We start from the raw sequence: 16,614 nt of genomic DNA, 5'->3' as shown, positions 1-16,614 counted from the left end.
CAAGTTTTCTTCATAATGAAGATTCAGAATCTGTACTATTGAAGTTCATTCTACTCAGTTTCTAAGCAACACAAGCGATAAAGCTGCTGTCAAAGCATGAGAGCAAACAGATCAATTCTTCAGCGCCAATATCTGCAAATTATTCTCGAAACTGTTCAAAACGTGATATATATTCTAATAAAAATAGATCATTTATGTCATTAAAAGAACTGTTATTTTATGTTAATTGTGCAATGCTCATGTTTAACTACTGTATGCAAATATACAAATTAAAAATGAAGTTGAAATATTATAAATTACTTGAGAATGAAGTTTCTGATTATGTGATTGAAGGGAATCATTCTCTTTCTTGAGAGCTACAAATTGTCTCTTGAGAATTTCGTAATCTTTCTCCAATTGCTTATCGAGCTCCTGCTCTGAAACCAAATAGAAATCTATCTGGGCTGAAGCTCGAGGGCTCGGGCCAGTTGCAGCTTCCTTTCGGGCTCCAGCTTGTTCCCTTTCTCGAACTTCTTCTCCAGAGACTTCACTTGCTCCATGTTCAGCATCCTCTTTCTCTCCCCCAGCTGCGTTCCGTCGTCCGATAACTCATCCTCTATCATGTTCATCTCATCACAGCCGGCCATTCCAGTCGAAAACAACATCGATGATCTCTTCCCTAGGAGCGAAGCCCCCACATCTATTTCAAGAAAATGCTTCAATAAATACTACATCAGCACATATACAAAATTGTCAACCAAAAAAAAAAAACAGTACCATGAAATTTGTGGGGGCTACATGAAGGAAGAATCAATGGTACTGCAAGAGAAGAGGAGGGATGATCATGTTCTCGATGAAGGGGGATTTGCAGCATAAAATTGGAGTGGAAAAATGACATTTTCAGTACATAAAATTGGAGTGCAAGTTTTGACTATTAAACTGTAATTTTTGTTAAATAACAATTCATTACTCATAGTTCCAAAAATATGAAGAAATGCATGCTCATGACAGATTTTGATGTTTCCCATTTCCATTTACATTTCAAAAAAATTGAAGAAAAAAAATCCGAATCTATACCACGAACAGATGATTATGTTTTGAGCGGTTAGAGAATGAAGAAGCATATGCATTCAAATACAAGGAGGATTTCGAAAAAAATTCGGCTGTGAAACTGAGACAGATGATGCTCAAACCATTCCGAGTTCGGCATAGAAACACAAGCATGTAAAAAAAACAGATGAATGAGAACCAGCAACTATAATCTCACCATCTCCATAGTATTGCATCTCATATTCCTTAGAAAATGTTAGATAAAGAGGATTCTTGAATGAATAAATAAATACAGGAAAATGTCAATCAAAGTAACATCTAATAAAAGAGCTCCGAACTAACAAATCTTGATCGTCCTAAACACCTACCTTCTTGTAATAGACATCAATAGCTTTCCCTTCCCCAAATATTTTTATGCGACCAATTTCAAAATCGAGGCTTGTTATCATAAGTATTAACAATCAAATAGCAGAAGAGATTAAGTAGGACCTTAATTACAAGCTAAAGACAGAATCACAGCAACTTCGCTGAATATGCAGAAAATGTGGCATGTGGAATATCTAATACAATCACCATTTGCTACATAGTATTCGATACATTGCATAATAAGGCGAAAAACTAGCAAACCTGGGCACCAGTCTCAGCAGAAGTTTGAACAACATGAAGAAGTTGATCAAAAGGAACGGAGCCCATTGATTCAGCACCCACTTTGCGGAACAATTATTGATTCGGAAGCTCTGATAGCACAGCCTTTGTGCAGAACACCCTTTGAGACCGCGAAAGAGCTCTGATACTCACTGGGAGCGTAACAGCAGATGAAAGGTGGGATTCCCGATGGCCCGAGCGAGAACGTTGCGAGGTGGGTTGTCGGAGTCACTTCAAAAATCATTTGAAGAATCAGCAAAAATCGACATGGGATTTTGAATTGAAAGAGAGAAAAAGGAGAAAGGGATCGGATCTGGAGAAGTAATCAAGAGAAGGGGTCTGATTTGGGGATCTTGGGTTAAGGGAATATTATTTATTTTATGTTTTATTTTAAATAAAAATAATAGTTTTTCCACAACACTTTTTAAAAAGTGTTGTGATACATGGGAAAAAAAACGCTAATAGACAATACTTTTAAAAGCGTTGTCTTTGACCCTAAAAAAACGAGTATTCACAACTCTTTTTTAAAAAAGTGTTGTATTTGATGAATAAAAAACATATAACGACAACGCTTTTCACTAAAAGCATTGTCTTTTAAAAAAACAACACTTTTCGTTAAAAGCGTTATCGTTTAAGTGTTGTGTTTGTGCATTTTTCTTGTAGTGATAGAAGAAGTAGAGCTGTTAGTTAGAGCTATTAACGAACAGCTCTAACGAACATCCCTTGAGAAGTGCTATTGATCTAACAAAGGGCTCTAAATAGAGAAAGAGAATGAAGCTCTATCGCGCTTGTGTAGGGCGCTTGGGGCTAATGAAGAGCGCTGCTGTGTATGCGTACAGAGTCTCAGGCAGAGCATGTACCGCTCGATCGGTAATTTCTAACCAATCGAGCGGGAGCATGGAGAAAAAAATGAGATTTGGACCAGAGAACATCTCGCTCGATCCGTAAGTTTTGACCGATCGAGTGAGATGCGAAGTTTGGGAAATTTTATCTGAAAAGGAAACTTGATTGGGAAGGACTCTAACCTTAATTAGCATATATATTTCGAATTTTAGAGTATCTTGGGAACTTTTGGGCGGCTGAAGAGTAGAGAATACATCTGGCAGCTAGGTTTTATCTTCCTTGTTATTAGATTTAATTTATTTCTTTAATGCTTCTCAGTCTTAGTTCTTGGTAGAGGATGACGAATCCTGAAGTTTATTTATTTTGTGAGATTTTGATTTTCATCGTTTAATTTTTATTTGAGTATCAAGATTTTTTTGGGATTGATTGATATGCTTGTATGTTTGATTGTTGGCTTGATCACCTGATAATTTTCTCATACAATGTACAGCTAAATTAGATATCAAATCCGTAATTGTTTGATCCCTTTAATTTGTGAAGAAACTATGATTAATAATTTTTTCTTGTGAATTTGTTAATTCGTAGGAACATCTCTTGACTAGATTAAATAAAACCGCTTGTGCTTGTGTTATTTAGTTTCATCAATGTCACTAGTTTGAATGCTACCTTGGATTTAAATCTTAATATCTTGTATTTTGGTTAATTCATTGGTAAGGTTTAATTTAGAACTCTTGTGTCTAATTAAATAAAATTAAGGTGAGATAGGAATTAAGTTTTCAATGATGAATATTCAAATGTTAATTAATTATTTTTAGAGATTCGATGATCGAGTGAATAACTTCAAGGGTATAGTCGACCGATACCAAGGCTCGTTAATTAATAACTTTTCCATATTATGAATCTTGCATGCTAGTTGGTAAATTTTATTTTATTTGGTTTTAATTATTAGTAGTTAATTTCAAAATTCAAAAAACCTCTTTTTAATTATTTTCAATATTTTTAAGAACACAAATAAATTTCACCTTTCTCGTGGAAATGATCCCTACTCTCGCTACTACATGTTTATTTAGTTAATCTGAGTTCGGTTAATTTGTGCGCGACACGACTAAGCGCTATCAATCTCCTGCATGCAGCTACGTGTACAAACCCTAATGCCACATCCCGGCTCATGCAGATCGGAAGCTCCGATCTCATGATCGGACGTTCCGATCTCTCACGTTGCTTCCGAACTTCTTCGTTTCTTTCGATCTGATCGGACGTTCCGATCCTATTTAGGCCCAATAAGCCCATTAAGAATTTTTCGGGCATTCTGGACCAAACATCTAGAAACATACTGATACACACTTTTCTTAAATCCTTTCAACCAGAACCTTGTGCATAAATCCTTGTATACCGAAAGGATTATCATACTTTACGACTAACACTTGACGTAACGTCTGTGACAATGTCGTTGTCTACAATTCTTGATTTCCTAAACCCTTCAGATTCTCTTTTTTGGAAATATATGTAGTGACCCTTACCCGGATCACCTACTAAACAGAACTTAGGCATGCAATTAACTTAATAAAACAGATATCAGAATAAAACTGCGGAAACCAATAACATTATACAATCCCAAGTAAAGGAATCTGTAATTATCCAATATTATACAACCAAATCGAATAGCTGTATAAACCCAAACAACAGTAATAAAACCTAGACGAAGCTCCAGCCGGCCAACCACTGACTAGCCTCTCCTGGATCCACCCTCCTCGTCCAATCGCAAACCTGCCCCATGGAATAGGGTGTCCAGAAAATACAGAGTACGAGACGTGAGCATAAAACGCTCAGTGCGAGAGTATGAGTATACATGCATGCAAAGTGAAACTCCCTATAGACTCGAGGTCAAGGATCAGATAACAGAGACAGACCGGGCCCTGGTATGTAGCACGCTGTGCCGTCGCTTCAGGAGGTGGCTCCCATACCGAGATAACTGTGGATACGCCGGACCCAAATCGATGGAAGTCCATCCACTAACAGGATAGGGTACAACCCTACTACAGACATCTCGAAGGAGATACAGCAAGATGCAAATGAATGCAGCATAATATCATGGCATGTAAATCATGCAGTCACATAATACATGCATACTCAGTCAGGATATCTCGAACAGTACTTCCGTACCTCAAAACAGTGCAAGCTCTACCAACTCTAGGTCCACGCCTATAGTCTGCTCTACACTGCCAAATGATACTACTATCATTAAAGTGCTCTAAAAGCCTTAACTAAGCTATTGCATTCTCCTAAATATTTATAGGAAGCAAAAGCTATACCTTCGTCCGTCGTTAGCCCTTTGATGTCGATGCCTCCAGAACTTGGGCACAACTCCGCTACGACTACCGAACGTCTAGACGACTCCCGGTTCAAGCCTAGGAAGGCTAGAACAACTCGAATATGACTAGAAATAGAGAGGAAATCCGGAATTGGAAAGGAGAAATGAAGTATCGGCCTTCTATTTATAGACAACGATCGGAACTTCCGATCCTTGATCGGAACGTCCGAACCTCGATCGGAACGTCCGATCCTGCCATCGGAGCTTCCGAAGATCCTGATCTGCCACGTGTCAAAATATCACTTGATGACTCCGGATAGGGGTGATCGGAACGTCCGATCCTGATCGGAGCTTCCGATCCAGCCACACGTCATGGATGACGTAATATCATCGGTGCCTCCGATCCTCATCGGAGCTTCCGATCCCGATCGGAGCTTCCGATCGTCCCTTCGGAGCTTCCGATCCGTCCGATGCCTAATTGAATTAATTAGCATTAATCCTTTAATTACTCAATTAGGGTACGGGCTACTACATTCTCCCCCACTTAAGATATTTCGTCCTCGAAATCAGATCTTAAGTACCGAATGCAAAATACAGAAATCAGAAACATTCTTTATTCAAATCAAACGTTTACAGAGTTTGCAACTGAATACAACTTAAACAATGAAATCAAAACAACTCAGGATGGTCTTTACGCATCCTGTCCTCAAGCTCCCAAGTAGCTTCCTCAGTGCCTCGGCGCTGCCACTGAACTAAAACCAAAGGAATGACTTTGTTTCGTAAAACCTTATCCTTATAATCAAGGATGCGAAGAGGTTTCTCAACATAAGTCCAATCCTTGTCTACCTGAACCTCAGATCGCTGCAGAATATGAGATTCATCCGCCACATACCGTCGCAACAGAGATACGTGGAACACGTCGTGAATGCTGGATAGATGCGGTGGCAATGTTAGTCGATAAGCCAAATCGCCAATACTCTCCAAGATCTCAAACGGACCGATAAATCTGGGAGACAACTTGCCCTTAAGGCCAAATCTGAGAATCTTGCGGAAAGGTGACACTCTCAGAAACACTTTCTCCCCGACCTCGAACTGCAAAGGCCTACGCTTGATATTAGCATAACTGGCCTGACGATCCTGGGCAGTCTTAATCCGTTTCTTGATTTGATCAACAATGTCTATCGCCTGCTGGATAAACTCCGGTCCTTCAGCCTGTCTCTCCCCCACTTCTTCCCAAAAGAGTGTAGTACGACAACGTTGCCCATACAATGCTTCAAAAGGTGCCATCCCAATACTAGTGTGATAGCTGTTGTTGTAAGCGAACTCGATCAACGGCAAATGATCCTGCCAGGCTGAACCAAAATCCAAGACGCACGCTCTAAGCATATCCTCTAACGTACGGATAGTGCGCTCTGACTGACCATCAGTCTCTGGATGATAGGCTGTACTCAAACTGAGAGTAGTACCCATCGCACGCTGAACACTCCCCCAGAATCTAGAAGTAAACCTGGGGTCCCGATCGCTGACAATGCTCACAGGCACTCCATGAAGTCGAACGATCTTCTGAATGTACATCCGTGCCATGCGATCCACAGAGTACTCTCGGCTATAGGCAATGAAATGCGCTGACTTGGTGAGTCGGTCCACCACCACCCAGATAGCATCACAGTTCCTCGGGGATACCGGCAAATGGGTCACAAAGTCCATAGTGATAAACTCCCATTTCCATTCAGGAATAGGCAGACTGTGAAGCAATCCTCCAGGTCGTCGGTGCTCTGCCTTGACCTGTTGATACACCAAACATCTCGAAACAAACTGATAAACACTGCGTTTCATTCCCTTCCACCAGAAACGAGTACGTAGATCTTTGTACATCTTGTTGCTCCCAGGATGAATACTCAACTTAGTGCGATGTGCCTGAGATAAAATCTCCTCTCGCAACTCTTCATCCTGTGGAATCACAAGCCTACCAGACAAACACAGAAAGCCATCTGACTGATAATGAAATCCAGACGAGCTACCCTCGTTAGCTAGATGAGCTAAACGCTGGGTCTTCGAATCAGACATCTGAGCATCTCGGATCCGCGAGTACAAAGCTGGCTCAGATAATATCGCAAACATCTGAATACTCTGCATACCTTTCTTATGCTTGAAGATAAAACCTGAAGTACAACAGTCACAGATCGCACTAGACATCGAAAAAGTCTGAAGTGCGGATAGTCGCACCTTGCGACTCAAGGCATCAGCGGTGAGATTAGCAGCTCCCGGATGGTACTTAATCTCGCAATCATAGTCCTTAAGCAAGTCCATCCAACGTCTCTGCCTCATGTTCAACTCCGCCTGAGTGAACAAATACTTGAGACTCTTATGGTCGGTGAAGATCTCAAATTTCTCGCCATAAAGATAATGATGCCAGATCTTCAAAGCGAACACAATGGCTGCCAATTCCAAATCATGGACTGGGTAGTTGTCCTCGTGAAGCTTCAGCTGTCTAGAAGCGTATGCGATCACATGCCCATTCTGAGTCAGGACACAACCTAACCCCTGAAGAGAAGCATCCGTGTAAACTACATACCCTCCAGATCCTGACGGTAATGCTAACACCGGCGCAGAAGTCAACCGCCGTCGAAGCTCACGGAAATTCTCCTCACACTCAGAGGACCACTCAAAATCCACACCCTTGCGGTAAGCTGCGTCAACGGTCGAGCTAACTGAGAGAAGTTCAGAATGAAGCGACGATAATACCCTGCTAGACACAGAAAACTATGGATCTTAGCAACCGTCGTCGGACGCGACCAATTAAGTACCGCTTCAATCTTGCTTGGATCAACAGAAATCCCCTCCCTGGATATGATATGGCCAAGAAAAACCACTCTATCCATCCAGAACTCACACTTGCTCAGCTTGGCGTACAATTGCTCATCTCGAAGAGTCTGCAGTACCAACCGCAAGTGAGAAACATGCTCTTCCGTATTATGCGAATACACCAAGATGTCGTCAATGAAGACCACGACAAACTTGTCCAAATACTCCCTGAAGACACGGTTCATCAAATCCATGAATATAGCCGGCGCATTGGTCAAACCAAATGGCATCACTAGGAACTCGTAATGCCCATAGCGAGTACGGAATGCAGTCTTGGCTACGTCCTGATCACGGACTCTCAACTGATGATACCCAGATCTCAAGTCAATCTTGGAGTAAATTGATGTGCCCTGCAGCTGGTCAAACAAGTCATCAACACGAGGCAACGGATACTTGTTCTTCACAGTGACTCGATTCAGCTGCCGATAGTCAATGCACAGCCGCATCGACCCATCCTTCTTCTTCACGAAGAGAACAGGAGCTCCCCAAGGAGATACACTAGGACAAATGTACCCCTTGTCCAAAAGATCCTGTAGCTGATTCTTCAACTCACGCATCTCTGACGGAGCCAGACGATACGGTGCTCTAGAAATAGGCGAAGTACCCGGCATCAACTCTATGCCAAACTCGACTTCCCTAGCAGGAGGAAAACCCGGAATCTCATCAGGAAACACATCTGGAAATTCATCCACAACAGGAATGCTCTCTATCCCAATACTCTCAGCGGACAAATCAACTGCATAGATAAGGTAGCCTTCCCCGCCAGACTCTAGAGCTCGACAGGCTCTCAAAGCTGATACCAAAGGCATCGGGGGTCGCGCTCCCTCACCATAGAAAAACCAGCTCTCACTCCCTTCCGGATGAAAGCGTACTAATCTTTGATAGCAGTCCACTGAAGCTCGATAGGTAGTCAGCACATCTATTCCCAGAATGCAATCTAAATCGTCCATCGCCAGGACCATGAGATTCGCCAACAGAACGTTCCCTTCAAACTCTAAAGGGCAACCCATCACTAGACGCTTAGCCAAAGCAGATTGGCCCGTCGGAGTAGAAACAGACATCACTACGTCTAGTGCAATGCATGGTAACTTATGCCTCTTAACAAAACGTGCAGAAATGAAGGAATGAGATGCACCAGTGTTAATAAGTACAAGAGCAGGTATACCATAAAGCATAAGTGTACCTGCGATAACTTTCTCATTATCCTCCACAGCCTGATCATGTCTCAGGGCAAACACCTGGCCAGAAGCTCGTGGCCTCAAATGAGAACTCCCAGCAGACTGTCCCTGCGACCTCTGCTGAACGGTGGCCTGAGAACCCGATCCTGAACCAGATCCAGAACCGCCTCCCCCAGACTGTGGACAATCCCTCCGGATATGACCAGTCTCTCCACAACGGAAACAAGCTCCAGAAGCTCTACGACACTTGTCGGATGGATGGTTCTTCCCACAGTGATCACACTTGTCCTTCTTACCATAACGGACAACACCTCCAGAACTAGAGGAAGAAGAAGATCCAGACTTCTTGAAAGTTTGGGCACGGGGACCCAAAGAACTAGCAGGTCTCGACTGAGAGAAAGACCTGTTCCGCCGAATGCTATCCTCCGCCTGGTGACAACGGCTCACCAAACCCTCGTAGGACATGTCGTCGCCAACCGCCACACGGTCATGGATCTCAGGGTTAAGGCCCTGAAGAAACAGATTATACTTCATCTCTGAGCTATCAGCAATCTCGGGGCAATAGGATAGCAAATCAAAGAACCTCTGCTGATACTCATCGATAGACATGGCTCCCTGTCGCAGACTCAGTAGCTCGCCTGCCTTCGACTGTCGGAGTGCAGGAGGACCGCTTTTGGAAAGCTGTGCGGAACTCGGCCCAGGTGGCCACTCCTCTCGCCGCAACAAAAGGTGCAGAAGTAAACTCCACCACCTGCGCGCACGCCCATCCAGAAGATAGCCAAGGGTCTCCACCTTCTGCTCCTCGGTGCATTGGAAAGTCTGAAAAGTCGTCTCCATGCGGTCTAACCAGTTCTCCGCATCCTCCGGAGACTCACCTCCAACTAAGGGCTTAGTACCCATAGCTAAGAATCGACGCACAGTGAAACGCTCGTCGTCATGGTGACGATGACGCCGTTCTCGACGAGGCTCCCGGTCGGCATCACCCCAACGCCCACCAACACTGCCATGAGAACTCTGGTCGTCACGATTTGACATCTACAAAAATACCTCAAGATGAGACTAAATCCCAAGAAATCTTTTGCATGCTCTGATACCATAAATGTAGTGACCCTTACCCGGATCACCTACTAAACAGAACTTAGGCATGCAATTAACTTAATAAAATAGATATCAGAATAAAACTGCGGAAACCAATAACATTATACAATCCCAAGTAAAGGAATCTGTAATTATCCAATATTATACAACCAAATCGAATAGCTGTATAAACCCAAACAACAGTAATAAAACCTAGACGAAGCTCCAGCCGGACAACCACTGACTAGCCTCTCCTGGATCCACCCTCCTCGTCCAATCGCAAACCTGCCCCATGGAATAGGGTGTCCAGAAAATACAGAGTACGAGACGTGAGCATAAAACGCTCAGTGCGAGAGTATGAGTATACATGCATGCAAAGTGAAACTCCCTATAGACTCGAGGTCAAGGATTAGATAACAGAGACAGACCGGGCCCTGGTATGTAGCACGCTGTGCCGTCGCTTCAGGAGGTGGCTCCCATACCGAGATAACTGTGGATACGCCGGACCCAAATCGATGGAAGTCCATCCACTAACAGGATAGGGTACAACCCTACTACAGACATCTCGAAGGAGATACAGCAAGATGCAAATCAATGCAGCATAATATCATGGCATATAAATCATGCAGTCACATAATACATGCATACTCAGTCAGGATATCTCGAACAGTACTTCCGTACCTCAAAACAGTGCAAGCTCTACCAACTCTAGGTCCACGCCTATAGTCTGCTCTACACTGCCAAATGATACTACTATCATTAAAGTGCTCTAAAAGCCTTAACTAAGCTATTGCATTCTCCTAAATATTTATAGGAAGCAAAAGCTATACCTTCGTCCGTCGTTAGCCCTTTGATGTCGATGCCTCCAGAACTTGGGCACAACTCTGCTACGACTACCGAACGTCTAGACGACTCCCGGTTCAAGCCTAGGAAGGCTAGAACAACTCGAATATGACTAGAAATAGAGAGGAAATCCGGAATTGGCAAGGAGAAATGAAGTCTCGGCCTTCTATTTATAGACAACGATCGGAACTTCCGATCCTTGATCGGAACGTCCGAACCTCGATCGGAACGTCCGATCCTGCCATCGGAGCTTCCGAAGATCCTGATCTGCCACGTGTCAAAATATCACTTGATGACTCCGGATAGGGGTGATCGGAACGTCCTATAAATATTCCATTGACTCAAAAGTCGATTAGTACAATCTCTAGTACTAATATAATGACATCTATCTAATAATCTGAGATAACACCTGAAATGAGAATACTGATTATCCTACCACAGATAATAATTCCTTGCTGAATTCTAACTTGCACTACTAAATAAACAAACTGTTTCATCCCTCTTGGCAAAGTCCTTAAATCAAAACAATCTAGCTAACCCTTGACTCGATCTCATCGAATCAAACTTATCAATGGCCTAATTCATCCATTAGACATCCCGAAAATCAGGGACAACAATTATGCTAGATCTGGTAACTTTAGGTTATAGATGCTGTGATATTTCCATGTCAAAACAATAGATGCTAAGTTGTTAGTACCCATTGAAATTCAAACACTTGCTAGATCAATTTCTGACACTGAAATCCTAGAAGTACTGCAGAAAAATTTCTGAGAACTGAATATCTGAGTGCTATACTTATCCTATCAATTTCCATCACCAAGTGATAAACAATTTCAATTGTTCCTTTTTATAAAAGAACATTTACCTCCCCCATCATGGGATTACAACATCTGTATCTGCCATAGATAAATTCAAAGTAAAACTTCTTATCAACACTTCTTAAGCAGAAGAAAACCCAAAAGCTGAACTTAGCATATTTCTTGGAAACAACTACGTCTATCTCTGACCGCCTCAGATGATAGTCACAAATAGTCATTGGGAACTAATCTTGCACCAGTTTAACTATTTCAAAGCAAACATGAACACCTAAGTGCTCAACTTTTCATTATCCAAGTGAATTCTTATACTGTCGTATCTATGCTATAACTTAGCAGGCTCATGAAATTCGTCAATCACTAGCTAGATCAATCATCTGGTATGACTCAAACTCTTCTAATGCAAAATGTTTCTAGTCAGAAAACATTTATCCCATCACAGTTCTATCGACCAAAAAGATCAAATATCTTTTCAAGTATATCCAAGTGACACCAAATTATACTTTAACATATCTGTTGCAATGATCTCTAGACTTAGCAAATTTTCATAACCCTCTGAAGTACAAAAGACTTTCAGAATAACACTGGAAATATACTCCACCAAGTCTAGTCCTGATCACAGTTCACGTCTCCTAGTATAAATCATCTCAGTGTAGGATGAAAAATTGTCATTACTTGACAACCCAATAATCATATTCCAATTCTTACAAGGAAACTTACCTAAGTAAATCCATCACTTAGAATTCCCATTCATTAATCAAGATCATGATTAATAATTACATCCCTGATAGAATCAGTCAATACTGGTCAAACCTCTTGTTTCTCCCCCAGTATCACGTGCGAAATCTATCCATCCAGAATATACACTTTTCAAGGAATCCTTTCCAAGACTATTATACCCATGGAAATCAAAATTTGTAACTCTGACGAAATCAGATGATAATTCATCACAACCTTTGACACTAATCCAACATCAAGAATAATTCTAGAAGACTCAAATAAATTTTGAATATCCTCCTGATAGTTATTGATGCGAATCTAGGATGCATGAAAGGAAAACACGACTATATTAAAATCGTACTCTCAATCCCATAACAAAAATATTCTTTAATTTTGTCATGACCTTTTGAACAAGTAAGTATTCAGATATCCACCTCTAGCTTACAACGAAACTAGCAATAGATAATCACAAGGATAAACAATTAATCACAACGGAACCTTCAGAAAACTTGTTTCTGACAATCCACGAAGATAATCAATTGACAAACGCCACAAAGTAATTAAACTTTGATAAGTTTGATTTGATAAAAACAAAGCAAAGCTTTGGAAAAATTCTAGAAAGAATTTTAAGAATTCATAAAAATCAATAATTCAATAACTCATAATTAATTGTCTCTCATGAATGAGAATTTTATAATATATAGAAGAAATAAACTAGGAATCCTAATAGAATTAGACTAAAGATTTTCTAGTTGGATTATAATTCCAAAATCCTAAAAATAATGCAAAAATATTGCAAAAGATATCAAAGATATCATCTAGAAGTTTCCTAATAATATTAAAATACTCAAAATAACATAATATATCAAAATATATCAAATATCCCCGAACACACACAAACATGCCAAAGTGTGTGTGAGAGAACAAAGCGCGGGCGCGCATAGCTTGCGCAGACACGGCGCGGGCACGCAACACAGGAGGCACGGGCGCGCTCATTTCTCGCATATTCTTTGTAAAATCATCATCCAGCAGCGCGGGCGCGCTATGGCTACGAACCCACCTTTGTATTATTTACTTTTCTTCAATATTTCCTTCACTTTCTTGATCCCTTTGGACTTCAATAACATTATAATAACCTCCAAAATATTATCCAAGAATTACAACTTGGTTTCCATGTATTCCAAATCCTTCAAGTCTCGACGGAAAATTACGGAGCAAATCTTGGAACAATATGAATCTTTGAGCGCCTTCTAGATTCATATCAGACTCCCCTTTTTCAAAAAGATTTGTCCTCAAATCTTGCCCCTTTTCTACAAAAACCAAGCAATAATTAGAAACTTTAAAAATATTTCTCATAAGCAATAATATACCTTGCACACTCAAAACCACATCAAGAATCATGAAATGCCTCATGCACAAATTAAACACACCAACATCATTAGCATGCAAAAACATGATTATTACTCCATTAAGCATTACAAAAACTAAATTCCTCCCCTTCTTAGACCTAGTTAACACCAACACAATGTTCATAGTTAAGTACAACCATTGCTTTCTAGGAATAAGAAACAATGCACTTGAAATATTCCACTCACAACTCCTCTCAACATATCTTTTCATATGCAACCAAAACAAATATTCATCCATTAGACTCATTCTTTTGGATTTCGCAAAATTACACTTCAAACTCAACACACATGTCCATTCATCAAACAAACCATGCAATGACGAACATATAGAGAAAAACTTATTTTCTTTAAAAAATACTTGCTCTCATAAAATTTATCCTGAACACTGCACAAGTATTTTTCAAACACATCCTCAAAATCATTAACCCATTCATGCAATTTATTAACATTTTCAAACCATAAAAACCATGTAACCAAAAGAGATAAGAACTCATACCTTGGTGATAGTGTAGTAACTACCACATTTTCCTTACCTTGTTGGTACTTAATCAACTCTTTACCGACAATTTGAACGTGTTGAGAACTTACACCAAAATCAACAAGTTTTCTTGCATTAAATACATTCAACTTTCTATCATGCTCACGACCCAAAAACTTCATATCCAACATGATTAACACAACTCTATAATGTTCAAAATGCACATTAAAATTTTTGTTATATACTAAGATATAATCAAAGTATACCACAATAAATTTACTCATAGACACATGCAAAACATAATCCATCAAACCCATGAAAGTGTTACGCACATTAGCTAGCCCAAAAGTCATCACTAGTCACTTAAGCAAGTAAGACTTACCACCGATACTATTAATGCACAATTAATTCACATCAACACAAACTAACTCATCAAATCTTTTAGTATGCACAAACTCAAGAGACCTAATATCAAGATTTTAATTTAAAATATAATTCATATGTAGCACATTCTCAAACCTTTCAATGAAGTAGTTAAATCCAAGAAATTTAGAGTTAAGTTCATACCTTTGAAAGTTTGTATTGAATTTGTACCTTTGAATTAAACCTACATCATACCTCTAAAAAGGCACAACCTTCAAACCTCCAACCTCACCTTGACATGAATCCAACATGTTAAGCCTTTTAGTGTTGTATCTCTTTTGCTTCTTCATCAACACATCTCCAAAATCCTGCAAAGAAGAACAATCGATGCTCGGGATTGAACCGGCTATATCATGACAATGAGATAAAACCTCTTTGTACAAATGTACTTTAGGGATTTTATTCATTTGCACAAACTTTTCAATCTCACTATTTTGGACCATAATATTTTATTTTTTATTTGTCTCTTTCCTCTCTTTTCTTTCCTCTTTTTTTTTTCTCTCAAAGGTCATCTCACTCTTTTGAACACTCTTTCTTTCGGCCTCAATTATTTATTTTTTTTTTTCATGGCTATCTCACTTTTTTTATCACTCTTTTTTTCATCCATATCACTAAAATTTTCAAATTTCAATCGATCCTCAAGAAATTCTTTTTGATTCAATTGAATAGCAAGATTACAAGACTCATCCAACAACAAATTACTAGTCCCACTATGAATATCAATAGGACTCTCATCTACCACAAAAGTTTTAGATGACTCTTCAACACATACAAACTCACCTACCACTTCACATTCTCCAACACTAACACACTATCAACCACAAGATGTACAATAGAAGAATTTTCATCAAGCCATTCACCTTCCACCGCACAAATTTCAACACTCTCATCATCAATCAATGAAGTTTCATCCTCAATTCTTGACTCAACTTCAACTTTTGATTCAACCTCTACGACAACATTAGATTCAATCTCTACACGAGAATCCGCCACTTTCATCATAGTCTCCTTAAAACATTATCTCATATCATGCTTATCTTTACTATGACACCAAAAGCATGCAATATCAAAGGTACTAGAATTTGAAAGTTTAGATTTACCTTGATGTTCACGTTTGGACGCTTCACTTCTCCTCTCATAGCGATGAGGAGCAAAACGTTTCCGCATAGCTCTCTTCATCTCATCTCATGTAGAAATAGGACTCATTCCATGCCTTTTCCTATTCAACAACACTTAATCCACCAAGTGAAAGCATAGTCGATAAATTCTCGTAAAACAAATTTAACCTTCTTGGCTTCTGAAACGCACTACCTTCAAATATATTCTCTACCCTTTTCTCCCAATTCAAATACGACTCCAGATCCATATCTCTATGGAATGACGTAATTTTATTTTTATTCAACTTATCCAAATAATATTCCAAATCTCTCCTATCTTCTTCATCATATCTCCTTTCATCTCCATACCCATAAACTCTTCTCTCTCCCTACTACTATCATACCCATGGAATCTCCTTTCAAACATTGTACCTGCAAGAAAAAGTTAGTAATAAAATATTCCTCATGCAAAATCTCACAAGTCACTCCAAAGAAAATCACTCAAGCACTCTTTTTTTTTCACTCAAAAATATGGAATGGCTTATGCTTTGTGATTTTAAATATCAAACTCACAAGTTCAAAACTTGTAAACACTTGTCAATCAACTCACGTAGATTGCACAAAAACAAGGAATTGCCTTTATGAAGATTGAAATAAATTACCCAAAGACTCACAAGACACAAGAACTTTGCCACAAGTTATTTGCTTCTCCTTTTTTTTTTTGAAGCTTTTTCGGTCCTTCAATATTTTTTCCCTCTTTTGGACGATTTATTTTTTGACTTTTTCGATTTTTTCTCCTTTTTTTTTGTGAAATTTATAACTTGTAGCACAAGACACGAGACTTGGATAACAAGTTTGAAACAACAACACAAAAATTTGAT

General features: G+C 39.8%; 1 pseudogene; it reads right to left on the bottom strand.

Moving 5' to 3' along the window:
* Window positions 1-111: 111 nt before the first annotated feature.
* Window positions 112-882, bottom strand: LOC140893395 (homeobox-leucine zipper protein HAT7-like; annotated as a pseudogene).
* Window positions 883-16,614: the final 15,732 nt, after the last annotated feature.

The sequence above is a fragment of the Henckelia pumila genome, chromosome 3 (genome assembly GCF_033568475.1).
Source record: "Henckelia pumila isolate YLH828 chromosome 3, ASM3356847v2, whole genome shotgun sequence".
NCBI lineage: Eukaryota > Viridiplantae > Streptophyta > Magnoliopsida > Lamiales > Gesneriaceae > Henckelia > Henckelia pumila.
This window is presented reverse-complemented; position numbering and strand designations above follow the sequence as displayed.